The sequence below is a fragment of the Myxine glutinosa genome, chromosome 4 (genome assembly GCF_964187855.1).
Source record: "Myxine glutinosa chromosome 4, kmMyxGlut1.1, whole genome shotgun sequence".
Classification (NCBI taxonomy): domain Eukaryota; kingdom Metazoa; phylum Chordata; class Myxini; order Myxiniformes; family Myxinidae; genus Myxine; species Myxine glutinosa.
In genome coordinates, this window is record NC_136264.1 from 188,819,922 (window position 1) to 188,838,140 (window position 18,219).

General features: G+C 46.6%; 1 protein-coding gene across 2 annotated transcripts in view; it reads right to left on the reverse strand.

Annotated features, from left to right (window-relative positions):
* LOC137425575 (IQ motif and SEC7 domain-containing protein 1) overlaps nucleotides 1–18,219 on the reverse strand; it is a 201,371-nt gene that overhangs the window by 170,548 nt on the left and 12,604 nt on the right. The window lies entirely within an intron of this gene.

An 18,219-nucleotide genomic window follows, 5' to 3' on the forward strand; every position in this document is an offset into this window, starting at 1 on the left:
GCTATTTCAGCAATTTATCAGCTTCATCTGCTGGAATCGGCTTCTTGCTGAATGAAGCCCGGCCTGGTGTGTGAGTCAGCCATTTTCAGGAGGTAATAAAAGGTCGGCTTAGCTCTCTCAAACTGGTAAGCCAAAACTTCCATTGCACCATATTTAACGTGTATGCGCCAAGTGATAGCGTAAGTCCTTCTTCGCCTCTATGATAAATCATTTAAGATCGGTTGATTTTGATCATTGTGTGTGTGTGTCGGAGGTGATTTTAATTGCACCTTCGACCCATTAATTGATAGAAACTCTGTCGAACCCCATCCCGAGTCCCATGTACACCTATCCCATTTTTTTTAGCACAATGGGTTTAGTGGATGTTTGGCGGTTGCACCACCCAAACACATCCCAGTACACCTGGTGTTGATGCGCCAATAGTCGAGTGTCCTTGGCAAGGCTCAACAGATGGTACATTAACGTACCCTTTAAAAATATTGCTGTTTCTTCAAATCTTTTCCCTTCCGTGTTTTCAGACCATCATATGGTAACCCTAAACCTTTCCTTTCCTCAACGCACAAATAGGAGCACTTATTGGAAGTTTAATGTTAGACTTCTAGAAGACAGTGTGTTTAAAGAAGCCTTTCGTGTTTTCTGGGCATGTCTAGTAGCAAATAAATCCTCCTTTTGTTCATCCAGCATATGGTGGGATAACATGAAATCTCAAATTCGGATTTTTTGTCAGTGTTTCCAATCACACAGCACAAACGACAAGAACATTACAATGGCAAATACAAAGGCATTACATTGGCATTACAAATTGGTTCATGAAAATAATGATGCCAATTACCGGTTATTGCTTGAAAAGAAAGCTCTTTTAAGGAAGTTAGTTCATGAGAGAGCAGCTGGTACATTAATTAGACTTAGAATACAGAATGTAAAATTATCAGACACCCCAAACAAGTCTTTCTTTCATTTAGAATCCTTAAGCAAGCCATCATGGCTAATCTCTTCTGTTTTGGACTCAAGAGGCAACGTGGTTGTCAATGAGGATGATGTTAGACTAAACATTATTGAATTATACACAAAACTTTTTGAAGAGCAGACTGTTTGTAATGATACAATGATGGACTTAACCTCTCACTTCCCCTCCCTAACTGAGGCTCAACAGTTGGAGCTTGACCTACCAATCACCCTCCCTGAGCTAACCTGTGCTCTTGCTGCCATGGATTCGGGGAAAGCTCCGGGTATTGACGGTCTACCTCCCGAATTCTTTCTGACCTTTTGGGACCTTTTAGGCCCCGAGTTGCTGAATGTTTTGGATGCTTCTATGCAGACTGGTATAATGCCGCTGAGTCGAAGAAGAGCCGTAGTATGCTTGCTCCCCAAAACTGGAGATCCCCGACTTATGGCGAACTGGCGACCGATCTCCCTGCTGTGCACGGACTGAAAGCTTTTTTCAAAAGTACTAGCTAATCGACTAAAAAAGGTTATTGGTGATCTGGTACTACCAGAACAGAGTTACTGTGTTGCTGAAAGATCCATCCATGATAATATTTCTTTAATCAGAGATCTCATTGATGGTAACCGTGTGCAAAAAGATTTTGGAATGATGTCGCTTGATTGAAAAGGCATTTGACAGTATTGACCATAAGTTTATGCATCATGTATTGCAGGCATGCGGCCTTGAAGCAAACTTTCGATCCTACATTTCCTTGCTATACACAGACGTATTTAGTTTAATTAAGATTAATAATCTGTTGGCTCCCCCCATCAAGGTTTGGAGAGGGGTACGGCAAGGGTGTCCAGTCTCTGGTTTATTGTTTGCTCTTTCTTTGGAGCCCCTTCTCAATCTACTGAGAAAGAAGATTTCTGGAATAGCACTTTCTCCCATGAGTGCACCGCTAACTCTATCTGCTTATGCGGATGACGTCTGCATCTTTGTAAAAGATAAAGACGATATTGATATCCTTGTTGAGTGCCTATCAAAGTTTCACTCTGCTTCCTCTTTAAAAATCAATTGGAACAAAAGCAAGACGTTATGGATACCCTCCCTTTATCGCAACCTTCCTCAGCCTGTACCACTGCCGCCCCCATCCCTCCCCGCAGGGTTGCTGTGGGGAAGTGAGGGAATTAAGTACTTGGGCATATTCCTTGGCTCCCCACAGTATGCTCAGAAAAATTGGGACGGGGTAATTGAGCAAGTGGGAGAAAGATTGAACCGATGGAAAAGGGTTTTACCTTATTTGTCTTTCAAGGGCCATGTGCTGGTGATCAACAACTTAGTTGCCACACTGTTGTGGCATAGGTTAATCTGCCTGCAACCACCAGAGGCCCTGCTCAAAGCACTCCAGGGCAAACTGGTGGACGTCTTCTGGGGAGGCTACCACTGGCTACGACCCGATGTGATGTCGCCCATTGGCTGAGGGTGGCCACAACCTCGTCGACATCAAAGCCCGCCTAATGGCCTTCCGGCTGCGGTCCATTCAACGTCTCCTCTACATGGAACATCTGCCAGGCCGGCTCCCTGCATGCCTTGTACTACAGCGAGCGGGTAGGCTCGGGTACCATTTTGAACTTTTTCAAATGAACCTCCAACATGTCGACTTATCGCTCCTGCCTGCTTTTTACCAAAGCCTCTTGAATGCCTGGCACAGCCTTTCTGTGAGTCGTCAGGCGGACACATATGTCACAAAAATGCTAGCATACGAGCCTTTGTTTTATAACCCTCTCTTTCCCGACATTCCAAAAAGTCGAGATTTTTGCCAACACTTTATAGCAGCTGGTATCGTGAAGGTGCGGCATCTCTGACATGACGCAGGGTATGGTTGGAAATCCATAAGTGAAATCGCAGACCTGACAGTGATTTGGTCCCATAGAGCAAAAAATTTGAGGAAAATGATTCAGGTGGGACGGCAACTTGGCCTAACTTGGACTCGAGGTACAGAAGAAGATTTGAATGAGCCGACAGTGCCTAAATTGATTGTTGAACCCATTAAAAATGATTTGCCCCCTGTTAGCGATGGGTCAAAACTTTTCCAGACTATGGACAGCAAGGGCATCCATAAGATGTGCCGTAACTGTCTCTCTCTCTCTCTCTCTCTCGCGCCCCCTGCTGGCCGTTCGTGTGTTGGGTGCGGTGTCATGGCGTCTGTTCGTGTCTTGGCATTGTAGCTCCGTGCTCGTGGTTTGTATCTTTACCCTCCCCTTACCTTTTCTCACCTTTGTTCCGTCTTTTGTGTGTCACCCTTCCACGTTATCATACCCCCCCCCCCCCCCCCCCCTCTTGAGAGTGAGAAAGTGAGAGAGCACACGTGGTGAGACCGGTAAAGGTTCCCCCTTAGGGCGGTTCCCTCTTCGGGTTTTTTTCGCCTCGTGTTACAAATCATAATCCTTTTTCCGTTTCTTTTTTCGTAAATATTTTTATTTTTCATTTGTTTACTGGAGCTTTTTGGCTTCATTAACCTTTATACATTTACCCTTTGTTTAAACGTGCAAACGATGGCGGATAGCTCTCGTTACACGTCTCTTGAAGCGCTAACCCGGAAGCATGGGTTAGTTTGCTCACCTCCGTCGGGAATCGATGTGGAGGCCATTATCCTTGCGGTCGGAGAGTTAATCGGTTTGGATAATGTAAAAGCGGCTTCTCGCATGAATAAACGCGTGGTAATCTTTGTTTCCACAGTGCCCATGGTTGCTCAAATAGTCGAGCACGGGCTATTCTTTGCTCCCGACGTGTTTGTTCAGGTATGTCCACTCGACACGCCGGCAGTTCGGGTTTCTCTCTCTAACGCTCCTCCGTTCCTTAAGAACAAAGACCTGGTTACTGAACTAAACAAACTTGGTTCTGTTGTCTCTTCAGTTACTTTGGTTCCTGTACGAGGGAAAAATAACCGTTTAAAACACGTCATGTCCTTTCGTCGCTTTGTTTATATGATTTTACCGCGTGGTGTAACCTCTTTAAATGCGGTATTGCCTTTCAAGGTCGAAGGTCACACTTATCGGGTCTTTGTCTCCACAGAGTCTCTAGTTTGTTTTGAGTGTGGTCAATATGGTCATTTAAAAGACTCGTGCCCGAAAAAGTCCGCAGATAGAGCCACTAGCCTGAATGGTGATGAACAGCAAGGCTCGACTGAGATCGTTGTCGATGAGGTAAACAGTATGGGTGGTGCTGATGCAAACCCCATTGTAGACAAACAGAGAACCAGGAAAAGAACCCTCCCACCTTCTAGCGACCTCAACGAGCCTGATACTAAGGTCTTGGCCTGTCCTCCAACCTTCGCTCAAGTGGTTAGTGAAGGTTATGGTGGAGCGCGACCTCCTCCTCAGCAGTTTCCTCCAGTTGAGGAAATTGCTCAACCTCCCCCGCCTTCAGAATACTCTGAGGGTAATGTGATAAATGCTGAAAATGTATGTGTTGGCCAGACAGCACCTGAGTCTCTCCAGTGTTCTGAGGGTAAACCTCCATGTGAGGTTGAGCCTCCATGTGTGTCCCCTGATGAAGCTTGTGTTGATTGTGCCACCCCTCCCTCTGTGGGGAGTGGTGAGTGTGTTGGAACTAGTGATCTGTCTGTGGAATCCTCCATTGAGGCAGCTGAGCCTTGTCAAGCTCATGGTCAGCAGGGCGATAGTGCTGAAGTCTCAGATTTTCACGTCGATGAGCCTGTTGCCTCAGCAATGGACTCTCAATGCAATGATTGTGACTCTGATGGGGGTTCTTCCGTTGCCTCACTGAGTGATGGTGAGGCCGACTTCTCATCGGAGCATGTCTCTGGAGGCTCCGTCCCTCCTGCTGAAATCGTGGATTTCCTACAAAAAACTTACCGTAAAAAGCGCGTGAAAATCTGCGATTTCTTCGTTGATACTCACGCCTTCATTAGTGGGGCTCAGGAAGTTGTACAACAATCTGCGGCCCTTCATATTTCTGATCAATCACTGAAAAGACTGAAGAGGTACCTTGTCACAGCAAGGAAAGAATTAAACCTGTAATGGCTGTGTTGCTGCCTATGTTTCTATGAACATAGCAAGCTTGAACATTAATGGTGGGCGCAGTCAGCTGCGTCGGTCCCAAACTGTGCAATTAGCCAGGAGGGAAAAGATTGATGTACTTTTATTGCAAGAAACCCGTGCCACTGCAGACTGCATGGCTGATTGGCAGCAACAGCTGATTGGCACTTGGTTTTTTTGTAATACAGATTCTGTGAGTGCGGGTATTGCTTTTTTTGTCAGTTCACGTTTGTCTGTCTCCCCCCCCATCTTTAAGGAAATCGTACCAGGCTATCTAGCCTCTGTAGAGCTTGAATACAATCAGCAACGATTTATGTTTGTTAACGTCTATGCTCCAAGTGATAGCACAGATAGAGGAACTTTTTTTAATCAGTCCTTTAATTTCCTGAGACACCTCTCTTCTGATACGTTGTTGTGCTTAGGGGGTGATTTTAACTGTACTTTAAACCCAACTTTAGATAGGAACAGTGCAGAGCCACATCCAGCTTCAAGTAGGCCTCTTTCCAGTATAACTTCGCGGCATGACCTCAACGATGTATGGCGGCAACAACACCCAAACCTGCAGCAATTTAGCTGGTGTCGGGTTTTACTAAATCATCTTTCACTTGCTCGTCTTGATAAATTTTATATTCCTAACTCTGCTGTCAACCTTGTGACATATACGGCTATTGTCCCTTCAGGCTTCTCTGATCATTCTTTGGTAAAACTGTGCTTTTCCTTTCCTCGCTTCAAACGCCGCACTCTGTATTGGTCTCTTAACACCTCACTTCTGAGCGATCCTTTCTTTAAATCATCCTTTGTGGTTTTTTGGGACAAGGTTGTGGATTTCCAACATCGTTTCCTAAATCTCTGTCAGTGGTGGGACTATGCTAAAGCGCAGATCCGTGTTTTCTGTCAGCAATACAAAACCAATTGCTCTCAAAGTAAACAATTATAATGTATTGATGCCTTGAAACAAGAAATTCTACGATTGCAGGAAGGTGCTGAGGTCCTCAGTGATGAAAGACGGTGTCAACTCCTCTTTGAAAAACAAACTCTGCTTAAGGAATTAATTCAAGAAAATGGTATTGGTGCCTTAGTCAGGCTGAGAGTTAATAGTTTACTGTCGTCAGACACATGTTGTAAAGATTTCTTTAAGTTTGAGAAGACGACGAAGGCGAGCCAGCAAATGCTTAGTCTTCGGGCTAGTGATGGGCATATTCTTAGTGATAATACGGAGATTGTTCACTTTGTTCGGTCTTATTTTGAGAATGTGTTTTCCTTTAAGCCCAATGATGTGCCTGCAATGCAGAATATTACGACCAATTTACCGCAGATAGATGAGCATCAACGGCATGTCTTGGATGAGAACATTACTCTCGGTGAACTTAAAACTGCGCTCGATGGCCTTGCTGATCATAAGGCTCCTGGTTTTGATGGGCTACCAGCTGAATTTTATAAAACCTTTTGGGACATGCTTGGTCCTGCTTTGCACTCAGTGTTTTTATACAGTCTGCGTGAGGGATTGTTACCCCTTAGTTGTCGGCGTGCAGTTGTTTGCCTTATCCCTAAGAAAAACGACCTGCAATTGATACAGAACTGGCGTCCAATCTCTCTTCTCTGCACAGATTACAAGATTTTTGCCAAAACGCTAGCTAACCGTGTAAAGACTGTTCTAAGCACAGTTATACATCAGGATCAATCGTACTGTGTTATGCACAGATCTATGCACGATAACATTTTTTTGGTACGAGACCTGTGGGATGTGTGTGCATTTCAACAACAACATACCGGTCTCTTTTTTATTGACCAAGAAAAGGCTTTTGACTCTGTTAATCATGAGTATTTGTTTCACATTTTAAAGCAATTTGGTTTTGGGGCATCCTTTATTTCATATGTATCCTTATTGTATAATCACATTTTTAGCTTGATCAAAATCAATGATGGTCTCTGTTCACCTTTGCGGATTGGGAGGGGAATTCGGCAAGGCTGTCCCTTATCTGGAATATTGTACTCTCTTTGCATTGAGCCCCTTTTGATTCGTTTACGATCTTCTCTTATGGGATTTTCAGTGACTCCCTCAGAAAATCCCGTTATCATTTCGGCCTATGCTGATGATGTATGTGTTGCTGTTCGCAGCAGTAATGACATTGCTCTGCTATTTGAGTGCCTACGGGTTTACTCTCAAGCATGTACAACGCAAATTAATTGGTCGAAATGCAAAGCAGTTTGGGTCGGCGGTACGCCACCTTCTGCCCTTCCAATTCTCCCTATGAATTTGACATGGGAAAAAGAAGGTGTGAAATACCTCGGTGTTTACCTTGGAACCCCAGGCTTTGTCAAAAGGAATTGGGATGGTTTGCTCCACAAAATCAGCAACAAATTAAACAGATGGAGAGGAATTTTGTCGACCTTGTCTTTCCGAGGTCGTGCACTGGTCATTAACAACCTGGTGGCCCCTCTCTTATGGCATAAAATGATTGCCTTGCAGCCACCTGCAACGTTGGTGTCGTCAATCCAAAAATGTTTACTTGACTTCTTTTGGGATGGCAAACACTGGCTAAAGCCAGAGACTATTTGCCTCCCACTGGCAGAAGGTGGTCATGGGCTTGTGGACATTCTTTGTCGGGTGATGGCCTTCCGAGTCTCCACAGCTCGTCGTTTTATATTTCTGGAGGCCTTGCCCTGGAAATCGACTGCAAACTGTATACTAAAACAAGCCGGCATGCTTGGGTACAATTGTGAACTCTTCTTCATGGAGCTGCAACATGTCGATGCTTCGCTGCTCCCTGACTTTTACCAAGATGTCTTGAACGTCTGGCGGTCCATTTCAATAACTCGCCAAATGGAGACATACAACAGTGAAAGGTTCCTCCGGGAACCCCTTTTCTACAATGCCCTCTTTCCTGCTATTCCTCGCTCACGTGCCTTTGTGCAACGTTTTGTGAGTGCTGGCGTGAAAACGACTCGGGACCTTCGTGACTGTAACAGGAACAGTTGGTTCTCCGCAGGACATCTTCAAGTAAGAACTGGCATCAGATCTTTGAGGAGCGTAGCCAAGGTCCTACAGGAAATCCTGTGTGTTTTTAGGCACCTGGGCCTGAGCTCAACCGCCAACAATGGTGACCACCGTACACCACCACAGATCTGTGCTAGCTCTAGCCTGCCAGCTGATAGCACCACAACATCTATCTTGCTATCCTCATCGCCACTTTCCAGCAAGGATAAAAAGAGACTGTATCGTTTGTGTATCTCAGTTCGGTTTCCCTCGTTACAGCCTCTTTCTTTTGGGGCTCGATGGAAAGAGAAACTGCCTTCTGGGTCTCCCTCCCATCCGCAATGGTCTGCAATGTATGTTTCACCGATTGTTAAAAGGACTGGTGATATTGCTTGGAGACTCGCCCATATGGTGTTGCCCTCCAATGTTTTATTACATCGTTTTAATGAGGATAATTCAGTGGAATGCCCCTTTTGTATGATTTCTGAAGACCTTTTCCATGCTTACGTAGATTGTGCAAGACTCTTTCCCTTCTTTGGTTTTTTATCAACTTTTTTTAATCGTATGAACTTTTCTTTTTCTACACGTGTTTTTATCTTTGGAACACCACTTAGTTATAAAAAACGCTCTGAGACTGCTCTTGCTAATTTCTTAATTTCTATTGGAAAATTAGCAATCTACAAAACAAGAAAAGCAAAGCTCCTGGCAAATGCTGATATTTTATGTGATGTGGTAATTGTGTTTAAGGCTCTAGTCATGGCAAGGTTACGCATGGAATTTTCTTTTTTCCAAATGAAAGATGATTTACAAACCTTTGTGGAAAAATGGTGTGCAAAGGGTGGGTTTTGTAAACTTGATCATGGTTTGTTAAGTTTTTTATTTTAGTGTTTGGTGTTTTTATTGTTGTTGTTTGGCTGCACATGTTTTGAATTGTGGTGACTTTATTATTTGCATGACTTGTATGGGTTTCTTACCTTTATAATAAAAGAGCTTCAAAAGTCTCTCTCTCTCTCCCTCTCTCTCTCTCTGTCGCCCCCTGCTGGCTGTTGCGATTTGGGTGTGGCGTCATGGCGGCTGTGAGCAACTGCTCTGTGTTGTGGTGAGTCCTTTGTGCGATTTTCTCCTCTCCTGCCCTCCCCTCCCTCTCCTTTTCCATCCTGTGTACTTTGGCATTTTGTTTTCATCCTTTCTACACCTTTGTCTTCGAGAGAGAGAGAGAGGATTGAGAGCGGACCCATTTTGGGTGCGGCCTACCAGCTTCGACGATGCTTTGTGAGCCTGGTTGTGCTTATAATGCGCGTTTTTTATTTATTTTAGTGCGATTTATTTCGGTTTGGTACCTTCTTGTCCGGTTCGGACAAGTGGGGGGTGTAAATTCGCTGGGATGGCAAATACACGCTCTCGGTTAGAGGCGTTCGACAACTTCACAAGGAAGCATGCATTTGTGTGTGTTCCACCCGAAGGAACTTCCACCGAGGACATTGTTTTGGCGGTGGGGAAAATAAATCGATTGTGAGAATGTGCGAGCAGCGTCGAGAATTAATCAAAAAGTTGTTGTATTTGTGTCCGATGAAAAATTCGTTTGCACGATGTTGTTAGTGCGGGATTAACCACAGAGACAGGTCTCTTTGTCTTGGTGTCGCCTATGGACACTCCGTCGATGAGAGTCATCATATCTAATGTACCTCCATTTATAACCTGCGATCAGCTGATGTCCGTTTTGTCCCAATTCGGAACAGTGGTGTCGAAAATCACAATGATTCCGCTCCGGTCTCACGATGAACGTGTTGAACACGTGATGATCTTTGGACGGCAGGTGTATATGGTGCTTCCGGATCGAGGTGATGACACGGGGTTAAACATCATGTTCAAGGTAAAGGTGAATAACCATGAGGACCAGATGTATGCGTCATCGGCCTCATTAACATGTTTTCATTGCAGAGCTTTTGGCCACGTGAAAAGGTTTTGTCCGAAGGTATCGTGTGTAAGGTGCGGTGAAGCAGGTTATAGTGACGCTGATTGTAAAAGAGATAACACCCCGGTCTCTAACCTACAAAACAAGGTAAATCGAAATACCCGAATGGTTCCTACCACCGCTCCCTCGCACACGAGGAGTCGGGATAATACTCCTGTTCGTGTTGGTGAAAACGACAACACCGCTGATTCGGTAAATAATGAAATAATCCCGGATAACCCACCTGTTGTGGCAGATGCTACGTGCAGTGAGGAGATGGAAGAAGATCCCATTGTTGTGACAAAAAAACGAAGAGCACCTGGTGCTTGTAACTCCAACATTACTTTGAAAAAGGTAGTGTTGGATAAAGACAGTGTGGGTGAAGATGCCCCGAAACGTCCTTCTCAGGTGTCCACAAGCTGTATTGACACCAGGGAGAAGGAACCTGAATTAATTAATTCTGAAACATTATCGGGCAGCACCGAAAATTTGGGAGAAAAAGTAGATGGCGAGACTAAAGATGATGGTGAGCTCATTAGTGAGCCGCCACCTTCACTACCTGCTGAAACCGAGCAGAATGGAAAGGTTTCAGCCCCGAGCTCCTCTTTATCAATGCAAGATCTAAATCATGACACTGGTTCGTCAACTGAGCCAGTGAACATCTCCCCACAGGAGGGTGAAGCCGAGATTTCAGATCCTGCTGAATGTCCCGGGTACCAGAGTGAAGATGACTCTACAATAGAACATTCCAGCAAATCTTCAGACTTGGCTGGAATCAAAATGGGGATGACGCAAACTGATATATGTGACCCGGGCAGAGCTGTTTCTGATTTGTCAGAATCAGATGATGAAGTTGAGATGACTGAGTTGTCTCAATCTTCATCGTATCAGCCATCCATAGCCCCTCAACTTATTTCTTTTCTAAATGACACCTACCGACAGAGAAATGTGATTGTGAAAGATCATTTTCCTGATTTAATTTCATTCGTCCAGGCTGCAAAGGACATAATTAGGAAGCCGGATTAATTTGATTTAACAAGGTCGCTGTTTCATCGGCTTAGAAAGGCTGTTACAAAAGCAGGGAGCGAGATTTCCCAACACCCGCTCAAACCTTTTGATAATCCATGAAAAAAATCACCTTTGGAACCTTAAATATGAACAGTGGAGGTGCAAGCCAAAACCACCAGGTTCAGGTGAAAAGTTTATTTGAGCGCAAGAAAATTGATGCACTCTTACTCCAGGAAACCCATATAATTCAAAATGTGGAGTACGACTGGTGTCGTCACTTTAAGGGACAGTGCTTTTTTTAGTAACTTGTCTTCTTCTTCTGCTAGTGTGGCCTTTTTACTCAGACCAGGCCTAGTACCTGAGTCATACCTCTTCCAGGAGGTGATTAAAGGCCGGTTTATTTCATTGGAACTGGTCATTAATAATTTTCGGTTTATACTATTCAACGTTTATGCACCAAGTGAGAGTGTGGAATGAAGAGCTTTCTTTTCATCTTTGATTCAACACATGCAGTCGATAGATCTCAATAATTGTATTTGCATGGGGGGTGACTTTAATTGCACCTTTAAACCCAGTATACTACTGTGTTCAAAAAGTATCCGACCTTTATTTTTCGTGCGTAAAAAAAAAGAAGCTAGGGAGGCGTTGATTGGTGCACGTATGTAGGCGATCCTAATGCACACGCGTTAATTTTTTCACACCTGCAGAAGCTGTCATTCGACGGCAGACCGCCGATGAGTGAGGAAATGTAAGTGAGCGCCGTCGGATTTTCGTTTTTGACAAAATGACGGAAAAACTTGAACAACGCTACTGCATCAAATTTTGTGTAAAGCTTGGCGATTCCCAAGTGGAAACGATCCGCAAGATTCAACACCGTTCATTCCATTATGAAGGAGGATTTGGGCTTCAGGAGAATCTCAGCGAAGTTCGTACCAAAGCTGCTAACGATTGAGCTGAAGCAACTCCGTTTGGAGATCGCACAGGACATGCTGGAGACTGTGAACAGCGATCCCAGCTTCCTCAACACAGTGATCACTGGCGATGAGTCCTGGGTTTATGGGTACGACCCAGAAACCAAGTTGCAGTTTTGATGCAAGTTTGATGAAACACAAAATTTGATGCAGTAGCGTTGTTCAAGTTTTTCCGTCATTTTGTCAAAAACGAAAATCCGACGGCGCTCACTTACATTTCCTCACTCATCGGCGGTCTGCCGTCGAATGACAGCTTCTGCAGGTGTGAAAAAATTCACGCGTGTGCATTAGGATCGCCTACATACGTGCACCAATCAACGCCTCCCTAGCTTCTTTTTTTTTATGCACGAAAAATAAAGGTCGGATACTTTTTGAACACACTACGTAGACCGAAATACAGCAGAACCTCATCCCGAAGGTAGCACTGATTTGTTAAATTACTTTTCGGCAGTGGGTGTGCTCGATGCATGGAGGCTACATTACCCCAACAAATCTGAGTATACTTGGGGACGATGTGCCAATGGGAGAATGACCTTCGCTAGACTTGACCATTGGTACATAAACTCACAGTTCAGGAATGCGGTTATCTCTCCAAAACATTTTCCATCTTTGTTTTCTGATCATCATTTAGTTACCATGGGCCTCTTTTTCCCTCAACCCTTACGCAAAAGTGCATACTGGAAATTCAATACCAGTCTTCTCGAAGATGCTTTGTTTAAAGATGCCTTCCGTGCTTTTTGGGTCATCCAACTTGCAAAAAAGCCCTCTTTCTCTTCTTAGCATTATGGTGGGATAACACAAAAGCTCAGATTAGAGTGTTTTGTCAGCAGTTTGTTTCAAATGAAACGGATGTAAAAAATATAACAATGGCTTGTTTAGAAGCTGATATTATATGGTTAGAGTGTAAACTGGCTAAAGATAATAACAGAAGAGACCACAGGTTATTTGTTGAAAACAAGGCTCAACTGAGAGAGCTGATTCAGGAGAAAGCAGCAGGCCTGTTTGTAATGAAAATGTACAAGTTGAACCCAGGTGTGATGCTCTCGCTAACCACTGAGAGGCGTCTATAAGAACTCGGACGACTGCGGCTCCGGCACACTCCTGTGACATTTATTCTAAGACATGTAGACTCGGATGGTGCGTATACGTAGAAAATCTAGGCTTGCTTGCATCGATTGATATTACTGAACTTTCTTTATGATTCCATGATCCTGATATATATATATTGCATGATTGTATTTCTACAGGATATTGCCAGAGATCGAATTGTCATTAAACCTACCTTCAGGACAATGTCGTGGGACTGATTGATTTCCACTACAATTAATGACAATTCGTCTTGCTGTCCAATCGAGAACAAGAGGTGAACGTGAACGACATGGCGGGACACCGGATGATTCAAGTGCCGCAATTTGCAGCCGATGCTCAGGCAGCGGTTGCGGGTGCGGAACTGACACATTGGCTGAAGACCTGAGACAATCAATTCAAGGCCCAGGAAAACGCCGTCTCTGATGAATCTAAATTGGAGGTGCAACAAACAAAGGTGCATCATAACGTTTATCGGGCTATCGAACAGTGCGTGACATTCGATGCAGCCGTGACAGAGCTGAAGCGAATCTATATCAAGAAACGAAGCGCGGTTTATTCTCGGCATCTGCTCGCGGTACGAAAGCAACAGCCCACGGAGACTAGACCAATTCACGCAAGAACTCCGGCGTCTGATGACCGAGAGCGCCCCAGAGGTACGTACACATGAACAAGTTTGTGATGATCTTGTACACGATTCTTTCGTCACGGGGATCAAATCCCCAGTCGTGAGACAACGGCTTCTGGAAGAAGCAGACGACGCTCGCTGAAGCCCTTCGGCTGGTCCACATCTATACCCAAGCGCGAGAACAATCCGACGCGTATGAACACTCATACGTCACTGCGGGGACAACTCGGCAAGCTCGACCGGAGAGAGCAACCGCCGTGGACGCGGATGCAGCCAGGGCATCGCTGCCGGAATCGGAGACCCCTGCCGCTCCCAAGGAGGACCCTGATCCAGGCTTGACAGCTGCAGCAGCTGCCGGACCAAAGCCCAGACGTAACGCTACGTGCTATTTTTGCGGGAATCGACAACACCCCAGGTCGGTTTGCCCGGCTCGTGAAGCTGTATGTCATTTGTGCACGAAGACAGGGCATTTTGCGAAGGTTTGCCGAAAGGCGATGCGGGGAAAACGAACTCGCTCGACAATGAATGTGCTTATCGCCGGGCCAGCAGGCCGAGCGAGGAGCGGGGCGCCTCGCCCGACTGATGAGAATCGCACCTCCTCGTGGGCCCCTGGCTGTGTGCTCGACCTTGGTGAGAAACAACGCACCGACTAAACAAATGGGGCAAACGCGACAGAACGCGGCGCGACCGTCCTTGGCCGGAATTCTTCCACGCCCCTGCCAACTGTCCGATTCGGCCACCCGAACAGCTAAATGTTGGCTTTGAAACTCCGCGCGGGACACGAGCGCCATCCGAAGGCTGCTCGTACGAACCACAAGCTCCTGCTAAAGCATGGAAGCCTCGAGCTGGCTTCCAAACCCCGCGTGTGACACGAGCACCCTACGGAGGCTGCTCGTACGAACTGCACACTACTGCGGCATGGAAAACATTGGCTGGTGTTGGATCCACACACGAAGCGCAATAATCTCGCATGGATGGCTCGATACCTACAGGACCACCTGGCCTGGCTCGGGCTATTATCCCACTTATGATCAAAGGGATTATGGCAAGTGCTTTAATTGACACTGGGTCTACCGATAGTTATGTTGATTATCGGTTGGTGCAAAAACATGGATGGCCGATCCTTGGGACGAGATGTCGGATCTTTATGGATTCTCAAGGGCTTAGGCTCAGCACAAAAGGGGAATGTCGATTGAAGCTTGTGATAAAGGGACGAATGTTTCCGGACGTGCATCTCATGGTCTTACCAGCCTTATGTGCAGATGTTTTGCTAGGACATGATTTCCTTAAGCGACATGGAAGGTTGGAAATGGAATTTGGTGGCACAGACACGCTGGCGGTGTGCGCTCTTGCAGGGATGGAAATTGAGCCGCTGTCACTGTTCCCCAATATGACGACGGACTGCACACCTGTAGCGGTTAAATCGCGACGCTACTCACGAGCTGACGCGCAATTCATTGCGGAGGAAACGGCCCAGCTATTAAAGGAAGGTATCATAGAACCCAGACGGTCGCCATGGCGGGCCCAAGTCCTGGTAGTACGAAGTGAAGCGCATCGCAAACGCATGGTAATCGACTATTCGCAGACGATTAATCAATTTACACAGCTGGATGCCTACCCCCTTCCGGGGATGGACTCCCTGGTTCGACAGGTGGCCCAGTACTTGGTCTATAGCACTCTCGATCTGCGTAGTGCGTATCATCAAATCCCCATCTCCGAGGCCGACCGTATCTATACCGCGTTTGAATCGGGTCAAAGGTTATACCAGTTCACCCGGCTACCTTTTGGGGTCACGAACGGGGTCGCGTGTTTTCAGAGGGCTATGGACAACCTCATCGCTAAGGAGAACTTCACCGACGTCTTTGTATATCTGGACAATCTTACGGTTTGCGGATATGACCAGGAACATCATGATGCAAATCTGAAGCGCTTCCTAGAGGTCGCGCAGAGGTATCGCTTAACTATGAATGAGGCTAAATGTCGATACTCCGAGCGCACGATAGATCTTCTGGGGTACACTGTGACCCATGGCTCGGTTGCTCCGGATAAGGAGCGTCTGCGACCCTTGCTCGACATGGCCCCGCCCTGCGATCGTGCATCGCTGAAGCGTGCTCTCGGGCTGTTCGCCCATTACTCGAAATGGGTGCAAAATTTCTCCGTGAAACTCCGCCCACTTGTGGACTGCGAAGTGTTCCCCATGAGCCTTGATGCCAAGGCTGCTTTTCATGGCCTTAAGTCCGACATCGCTGGGGCCGCTGTGGCGACGATTGACGATAACAAATCGTTCGTTTTGGAGAGTGATGCCTCGGATCATGCGATAGCAGCGACTCTCTCCCAGGGGGAGTGCCCGGTGGCTTTCTTTTCGCGAACTCTCACCTCTGCTGAACGGCGACATTCGTCTGTCGAAAAGGAAGCGTACGGGATCGTCGAGTCGATTAGGCGTTGGCGTCCCTATTTGCTCGGACGATGCTTCCAAATCATCACGGACCAACAGAGCGTTGCGTTTATGTACGACACTCTGCATGCCCAACACATTAAGAATGAGAAAATCACTCGCTGGCACATCGAACTCGCCGATTTCTGCTACACAAACAAATATCGCCCGGGGAGAGATAACCTGGTGGCCGACGCATTATCGCGGCCGGCAACGTGTGCGGGCCTCATATCTTTGGAGGGTCTGCGTGCTTTGCACGACACTCTGTGCCATCCGGGGATGGCGCGTTTCGCTCATTTTGTGTGATGTCGTAATCTGCCATACTCGGTTGAGGACATTCGCCAGGTCTGTCGCGACTGTACTGTATGTGCTGAACTTAAGCCGCGTTTTTATAACCCTCCCATGGGGACGCTGGTCAGAGCTACTAGGCCGTGGGAGCGATTGGCGATGGATTTCAAAGGGCCGCTGCCGGTATCGAGTAACTCTCGTTACCTGCTCACTATCGTTGATGAGTACTCGCGATTCCCTTTCGCTTTTACGTGTGCAGATATGACGGCCGCCACGGTTATACGATGTCTGCAGAACTTGTTTTCTATGTTCGGGAACCCGGCCTATGTGCATATCGATCGAGGTGCGGTGTTCCTGTCCCAGGAAGTGAGGAGCTTCTTACTTCAGCATAATGTCGCTTCTAGCTATACCACCCCGTATAGACCGCAGGCGAATGGGCAGGTCGAACGCTTCAACGGGATCATATGGAGGACCGTCACGCTAAGCCTGCGGTCCCTCGGCTGGGGCCTAGATAAATAGGCTTGGTCGTTACCTGCGGCTCTGATCTCAATCAGGGCTTTACTATGTACGGCCACCAACCAGACTCCTCACGAATGGATGTTTCACCACCCAAGGAGCTCGGGGAGTATCCGATCTTTACCTAGTTGGCTTGCTGAGCCGGGGCCGACCTACCTCAAATGCGCGGTTCGCACGAGCAAGTATGACCCACTAGTGGATAAGGTGCAGGTACTCCAGGCTAATCCCGAGCATGCTCGCGTGATGATGGCTGATGGACGCGAGTCCACGGTCTCCGTACGCCACCTGGCCCCTTGCGGGGCCATCGACCCTTGCGGGGATATCAACGAACCAATTTACGAGTCTATGGACTCTTCCGTGGCTCTACCTATGGAGCATCTGCCGGCCCTCCCGTCGCAAAATGCACCCCTGCCTGTAGGTACAGTGGTGCCCCCACCGTCGCCTGCCTCAGGCGGCTACTCCGATGCGGGGGACTCCGTGCTTGGGGATGTAGTACCCGGTAGTTTCCGGACCCGTGCTGGCAGGGAAATTCACCGCCCTGATCGCTACGGATGGGCCGACTGACATGGACTGACATCGCTACACTACTAATGCTGCTGCGTGCTTGGTTCCGGCCTAGCGGGAGTGTAGTTCTAACGGCGGGGAGAATGTAATGAAAATGTACAAGTTGAACCCAGGTGTGATGCTCTCGCTAACCACTGAGAGGCGTCTATAAGAAGTCGGACGACTGCGGCTCCGGCACACTCCTGTGACATTTATTCTAAGACATGTAGACTCGGATGGTGCGTATACGTAGAAAATCTAGGCTTGCTTGCATTGATTGATATTACTGAACTTTCTTTATGATTCCATGATCCTGATATATATATTGCATGATTGTATTTCTTCAGGATATTGCCAGAGATCGAATTGTCATTAAACCTACCTTCAGGACAATGTCGTGGGACTGATTGATTTCCACTACACTGTTAATCAGATTAAGAATAAACAATTTAAAGGTATTAGACACCCCTAGTAAATCTTTCTTCCAAATGGATTTTGTAAATAAGTCACCCAAAACCCTTTTCTCTGTACAAGACTTTAGGGGAAACATGGTTGCCAACCCTGGAGATGTAAGGTTGTGCATTAGAGAGTTTTTTTCAAAAGTTTATGCAAAACAAAATGTTTGTGAGCAAACCATGAAATTTTTTACTTCTCACCTTTCATCCCTAACTGAGCCTCAGTGCCTGGGCCTGGATTCACCAATTACTCTGCCTGAGCTAACGCAGGCCCTAACTGAAATTGACTCGGGGGGGAAAGCTCCTGGGATTGACGGCCTACCGGCAGAATTTTTCTTCCCTTTTTGGGACCTTTTGGGCCCTGAATTAT